A 7,001-nucleotide genomic window follows, 5' to 3' on the forward strand; every position below is an offset into this window, starting at 1 on the left:
CCAGGCATGGGCTTCTGTTCCACATAAACTGTGATTTGCTGTATCTGCCTATCTGTCTCTCCACTTTGGGGCAGCAGTTTCCTCTGTGACCTCTAGTCTCCGATGGATCTAAGAAGAGTCACTGAATTTTAGTTTGTTCAGCTTTTTGCTTATTGTGAGGATGGAAGTGACAACTTCCAAGCTCTTTAAGAGAATGGACTGGAAACTGAAAGTTCAAGTACTTTCTAAGTTTATTTTAGAAAATCTGAAAAATATAGAAAATTCTTAAGGAGAATATAAAAATCATCAAAAATTCCACTACCCAGTGATAATCACTGTTAAATTATAGATGTATATTATTTCTATGCCTATAATGTGTATGTATTTAATATATGTAAAATAGCTTTTCATAGAATTACGCTATACTATCCTTACTTTCATAAGCTTATTTACCAAGAAAATAATGTTATATATTTCCCCATGTCAGCAGCAGCTCTTACTTTTAGTTGTTTATTAGTTGCAAATATTGCAAAATATTTGGTCATATGAGCATATCATTATTTATTTTGCTTATTAAATTGGGGGTAACATAGCAGAGAAGTTAAGGTCATAAATCCTAGGATTAAATTGCCTGGCTCCAATCCCAGTCTTTCTACTTACTAACTACATGGGCAAAATATTTATCTTCTTTAAATCTCAGTTTTCTCACCTGTTAAATAGGGTCAATAATCTTTATTGTTGTGAGGATTTGGCAGGATGATAAAAAGTAATAGAACAACCACTTATTCAAGGATTTATTACATTTCATTGGCAAAATTAATTTTGTGGATTTTTTATGGCAGAGGGGGTAATTAGGTTTATTGATGTATTTAATAGAGGTACTGGGAATTGAACTCAGGACCTCATGCATGTTAGGCATACACTCTACCACTGAGCTATACCCTCCTCCCTAAAAATTAATTTAAAAATAATCTATTTTGCATCTTGTTTGGTTTTAAGAATGCAAAATATTTTAACATATGCTACAATGCACTTGCCCTGCAGTGATTTTCCGGGGGGCAGTGATTTTCTGTTGTGGTGTATTAGCTGGCTTGTCAGCTTTGGTTGCTTCCCCATCTCATTTTATGATCAAGGATATGCTCTGTCTCCTACTTACGGGAAAACTCAGTCCTGAAGATTTGCTAAACAGAAGACATCAGAGGCCTGAAAGCACATGCCTTGTACCTGATGCTATGAATAGTGTGGTGGAGAAATGCTTTCACAGCTGGAATGCTAATTCAGAGATCAAACTCAAACTCTGTTGTGTTATTATTGCATCATTTCCATTTTAAGGTTAATAATTTTTTTTTGCAAACGAACAAGCTTGCCCAAAATATTAAACTTAACAAACAAACAAAAAACAAAAGAAAAAGATACACAAGGCAAGCAAAACCCTAAATAAACAATAACTACAAACTCTCTCCAAACTATTTTTTCTTAAAAGCTCATAGTTTCTTTGGATCATTTAAATGTTCTCATGTCATTAATTTCTCTCTGCCTTACAAAGTCTATAGACATGAAGAATCGTTTTGTTTGTGGGTTTTATTTACTGGGCCTTTCTGATGTTCACTCATCTTTCCTGAGCATTACTTTTCTGTATAGCACAGGTTATCAGTGTCTATAAGCATAAAAGAAACCAGTGTCCCTTGGGACCCACCAGTCTAACCAAAATCTGAATCTTTTTTTCATATCCCCCCTCTCTGTCACCTCCAACATCTAATTAGCTGCCAAATTCGTATGGGCTCTTCTTCTTCTGTAATGTCTCTTAGATGCACCCCTCCTGGTACCATCCTAACACAGACCCTCATCACCTGGTACCATCCTAACACAGACCCTCATCACCTGGTGCCTTCCTAACACAGACCCTCATCACTTGCTACCTGGCCTGTTATAATTATCTCCAGGCTATTCTTCAGGCCTCCAGATTTTCCCTGTTCAAAACCTCTCCCCACAACATTTTGACCTTCCCAAATAAATCTGATCATGGAACTCTTCTGGTAAAAGATGGAGCCCAAATGCTTTTATGTATCATTCAAAGCCCACTCACCTTATTCACATTTTCCAGACACATCTTGTGGCAATTCTTCCCCTTCCTGACTCCCCATCCTTCCAATCCCCTGCTTTCCAGACTACTCTGCCTCACACTCCAGCCCTATCGTCTTTCTCTACTTCATCCTTCAGGGCCTGGTTCAGATGTCACCTCCTCCAGGAAGCCTTCTCCCCTTCTTTCCTTTTCAGACAGAATTAATTGCTCCATCCTTTGTGTTTTCTCAGTAGGCTTCACATATGATACTCTGCTTGGTACCGTATTACAGGGCAGATGTGCATGTGCTGTATCCCCTGCTGGGTTTGAGCTCTAAAGGCAGGGACCACACTGGTTTTTATCTTAGTAACTCCCCTTTACCTCCCAAACCCAAGTAAACAGTATGTGCTAAGTAAAGCTGTTTGAGTATTTTGCATTCATTCGAGCCCATTGGGAGATGCTGTATATTCTTGAAGGTAAACACAGAACTAACTTGGGAATTTAATGCTTATTATTGTTATTGTTATCATTAAGTTTCTGGGAGCTTCAGGGATTGAAAATTGTGTTTCACTGGGGCAGGACCAACTAACTATTGCCAGCTACTCTTACTTGCTTGCAAATGGCAATTCTTTTGCTTGAGGCTACAGATAGGCACATTAAAGAAAGAAAATGCTGGACTGGAAGGGTCCCCAGACGCAAGTTGGCTTCAATACTCTTATTTTACAGATGAGGAAACTGAGACCTGGAGAGGTTAATGAGCTTGGCCAACCTGAATGGAGGCAGGAAATCGAATCAAGATCTCATTTCCATTCAGAGAACTTTTCATTAAATCAGAGCTTTAAAAAACAAAAGCTGTGATTAAGATTTCTGCTAATTCAAATTAGTCTTTTCCCCAGTTAAGCTGAATTAAGGAGCTATAGTTGTAGCCAATTTTTTTTAACTTCTGCAATTTTTATTAGAAAAGGATGACCTACAAATGTTAAGCTGAACATGGATCTTATTATCTTTTCTCACCACTTATTATAATCAGAGGATGCTGGTGAAGTAAGGTGCCCCCCGAACTTGACAATATCAGCTTAACAACACTAAGAATGCATATGTAACTGGGACCAACCATGGGAGTCACTTAGGAAGGAAGATCTAAAAACCCATCAAGACCATTTGAAACAACTTGGTTATCATTTTAGGGACTTATGAGTAGAATATGATTTTACCAAGCTGATCAGTTGTATTATACCATAGAGGGTGGCTTGCTTAGGGTCTCTAAAAGGGAAAGTTAGAGGGTAAGAATTGTTTTTATCTAGTATTATCCGAGGCCTAAGCCACTGTATCTGGGATTCTTGGGCATCGTGATCCCTAAAGAAGGGAACTCTAGGGTAAGGCAAGGATGGTTCATTCACCAGGCTTTCTCATGTCCTAAGTAAAGTTCTCTAAAGGATATCCAGTTGCCCCTTTTGTTTTGATTCTGTGCTTCCCAAACAACTTTCTGGTTCCAAATGGACTTTTCTCATATTGCAAAGGATACGATCTAGATGATAAACTTTAAATTTTTAGCCATAAGAAAGAAGCAGCCTCTATTACAAACTTTTAAATTGATCTTACAGTTTATGCATCAGGCTCTTATGAGGTTAGTTAATGAGAACCAGACCTCCTGAATCTGGATACACTGGAAAAAAATCAAATGTCCAGATCTGCAAAGTTGAAGACCGGATTTGAGAATGTCTTGATTACTGATGGAAATTTCCACCGACTGGGTAGTCAGTGGTAGTTTCGTGTCTCCTCTCTCTAACTTCAACCATAGATGAGTACTATATTTTAAGTTGAAACGAGTCACTAAAAACTGTTAAGGGTGGTATTGTGGTGGGAGATGTATTGGTAGTGTTCCCAATACCCACTTGCATTTTAGATAGAAATTAACATATTCTGCTGTTCTCTCTTCCTTCCTCCCTGGGACCCAAATATGAAGTTGATTCCAAGTGTACCATGAATGAGTTGAGAAGCACAGAGAAAATTGATATTCTTAGCCATTGTGAACAGGGAGAGAGAGTATGGAGGTCTTTGAACAAACACCTCTGGTTATAGACTGCATCCATGCTTCCCAGGGTCCTTAACAATATTGTTTGCAATATGTTGTGACAGGACCAAAGGTGGAGAAGCGCTGGTAACCAATCTTAACACATGAGAGAAGGGGAAGCACCAGTACCCTACGGTTAGTGGCCTGGCTGCAGCAATTCCTGAAGAAACAGGGCAGATGGTACCATTTTTCTCTTGAATTCCTACTGGCCCAGGGCCCGAAACTCTAGGTTGGGCCTTAATGCTGCTCCTACCTCCTACTGCAAGAGTGTCTGTGTTTAGCTTAGTTTTCCAACATCATTAATGAAACCACTACTGCCAGGGAAGGAAAAGCTATGAGAGCCAAATCATATTTTTCCCACCAGGAACCACAGATCCCTGAGTCTATCAACTTTGCAAAAGAGCTCGTGGTGCGTCACATGCCAAGAAGGCCTGGGCACATTTGTTCCTCGGCACACATACCAAAGACCACTAGACAAAATGATTCCAGCACAGGCTTCTCTGGGGCTATCTTCGGGTTTTCATTACTTTTTTTTTTTTTTTTTTTTTTGGGCAAAAATAGGATTAAATAAATAAATAGAAATAAATGAAAACCTCCTGGGTATTCAAATATGTTATGCAAATTCCACCATGTTTTATTAGACAGAATCAATGTCTGTGGCTGAGGCACCCAGGTTTATTCCAAGAACTAAATAGGCCTGGAAAAAAGCCATCGTTGGGGCAAAAATTAGACTATGACCCACCACGTAGAAAATTCTCCCTTGAAAAGGGTTCGCTTTTCAAAATTTTTTTTTAGCTCTCCATAAATAGAGCCTTATGAGGAGAATTTCCAGAAGCCTTTGGTGAAAGTACAGGAATAAATTAGGACTAGATACCCTAACGCTGGATAATCATGAAACATGAAAAAGATACCTTTTTTTTTCCAGGAAATTTTTTTTTTATCACTTTCTAATTTGGATTATGTATCACCATTATCTATCTATACTAAATGCTGTAAGTATTTTATTTCATATGCAATTTACAGTATGTACAGTATAGTCTGCTTTATGTGTAGCACAGAATTATAGTGATGGTTCTCTTCTTTAATACTATCCGAGTTATGTGCCTCCTGCTACTTCCACTGTTTTAGCCCAGAGTACAAACATATCCACTCACACACAGATCACTTTCTCTCCAAATTATCAGAAATGTTTACTCAATGTGATATACAACTATTGGGAGCAATTTGAAATGAGGCACACTTAAAAAAAGACTGCAAAGGCTCCATGTTTTCATCACCTTTCTAGGCTCTTGGATGCAGAACTATAGTAAAATCAGGGGGGAAAAAGAAAAGGAATGAAAAGCACTGAAGTTCTGCAAAAGATTATGCAACCGGCACAGAGGAAAGACCATCTGAAGTTAGAATCCAACGTCACCTTCAAGTTCAAGGTCCCCATTTATCCCACATGTGACTTTGGACAATTGGTTAAAATTCTCTTATATGTGGAAACTTAAAAAAAAAAGCAAACACAAATGAACCTATTTACAAACCAGAAATAGACTCACAGACATAGAAAACAAACTATGGTTACCAAAGGGGAATGAGGTCAGGGGGGAGGGATAAATTATGAGTTTGGGATTAACATATACACACTACTGTATGTAAAATAGACAAACAACAAGGACCTACTGTATAACACAGGGAACTACAGTCAGTATCTTGTAATAAGCTATAGTCAAAAAGAATCTGAAAAAGAATACATATGTATATGTAAAAAAGTAATGTATGGGAAATGAACTTATTTACAAAAGAGAGACAGACTCACAGACAGAAAACAAACTTATGGTTTGGGAAGAAAGTGGGGTGGGGAGGGGATAAATTGGGAGTTTGAGATTTGCAGATACTGACTACTATATATAAAATAGATTAACAACAAGGTCCTACTGTATAGCACAGGGAGCTGTATTCAATACCTAGTAATAGCTTATAATGAAAAAGAATATGAAAAGGAATGTATACATATGTATTCTGAATCACTTTGCTGTACACCAGAAATTAACACAGCACTGCAAACCAACTATACTTCAATTAAAAACAAAGAAACAGAATGTATGGGAAAAGCAGCAATGAAGAGCTCTGTCAGGCAATTAAGAAAAGTACTAGGTTATTTAAAAAAATTATTTTAAAAAACCTCTCTGAGCACCATTTTCCTCATGAGCAACACAGGATTAAAAGTTCCCTCCTGTCTCACAGTGTTATTGTGAGACTTAAATATATGAGTGTTATCAGGTCCTTTATAAACTGTGACTGGAAGGCATTATTTAACATTAAAAAAATGAAAATCAACTCTACAGTTTATTGAACATCTACTAAGTGCCAGGCATTGTACCAGGTGTTTTTGTTTTGCACAACAAACCCAGGAGTTAAGCACGGTTATAAACGTGTGAGGACAGAGCTGTCACTCACACTGCCCAAGCCTTTTTTTCCCTTCTGATCCTGATAACCCCATCCAATCCTCAAATCTTGGCTCCGGGGCTGCTGGGTTGCTGGGAATAAGCACCGGGCGCCTTGCACTTGACTTTCTCGCCTCTGCTCCGTAGTGTTGTGCACGTAGCAGCTTGGCACAGCCCTGGGGTGATAAAGTTGGGGTAACCTTTACCTTTTTGCTCCCACTCCTCTCAACTGTGCCAGATGATGGAACTAGACTGTGGCCTTTTTGTGAAACCACAGTAAAACCTGAAATGATGACACAGTCCTGGCAGTTCTGGTGACTTCTTATGTTGCAAGTCCTCTGGGTGCCCTCAGATTCTCCTTCTCCCACCTGGCCCTTCTCTGCAGGTGGCTTTCTTCTTGCAGAGCCTGCTCCTAACCTGTCAGTACAGGGCTTGCTTTTAGCTCATGTTCTGA

General features: G+C 38.7%; 1 non-coding gene across 1 annotated transcript; it reads right to left on the reverse strand.

Moving 5' to 3' along the window:
- Positions 1-852: 852 nt before the first annotated feature.
- On the reverse strand, positions 853-924 carry TRNAV-AAC. The gene has a single exon. It is a non-coding gene; the product is annotated as a tRNA-Val (tRNA).
- Positions 925-7,001: the final 6,077 nt, after the last annotated feature.

The sequence above is a fragment of the Camelus ferus genome, chromosome 20 (genome assembly GCF_009834535.1).
Source record: "Camelus ferus isolate YT-003-E chromosome 20, BCGSAC_Cfer_1.0, whole genome shotgun sequence".
Lineage (NCBI taxonomy): Eukaryota > Metazoa > Chordata > Mammalia > Artiodactyla > Camelidae > Camelus > Camelus ferus.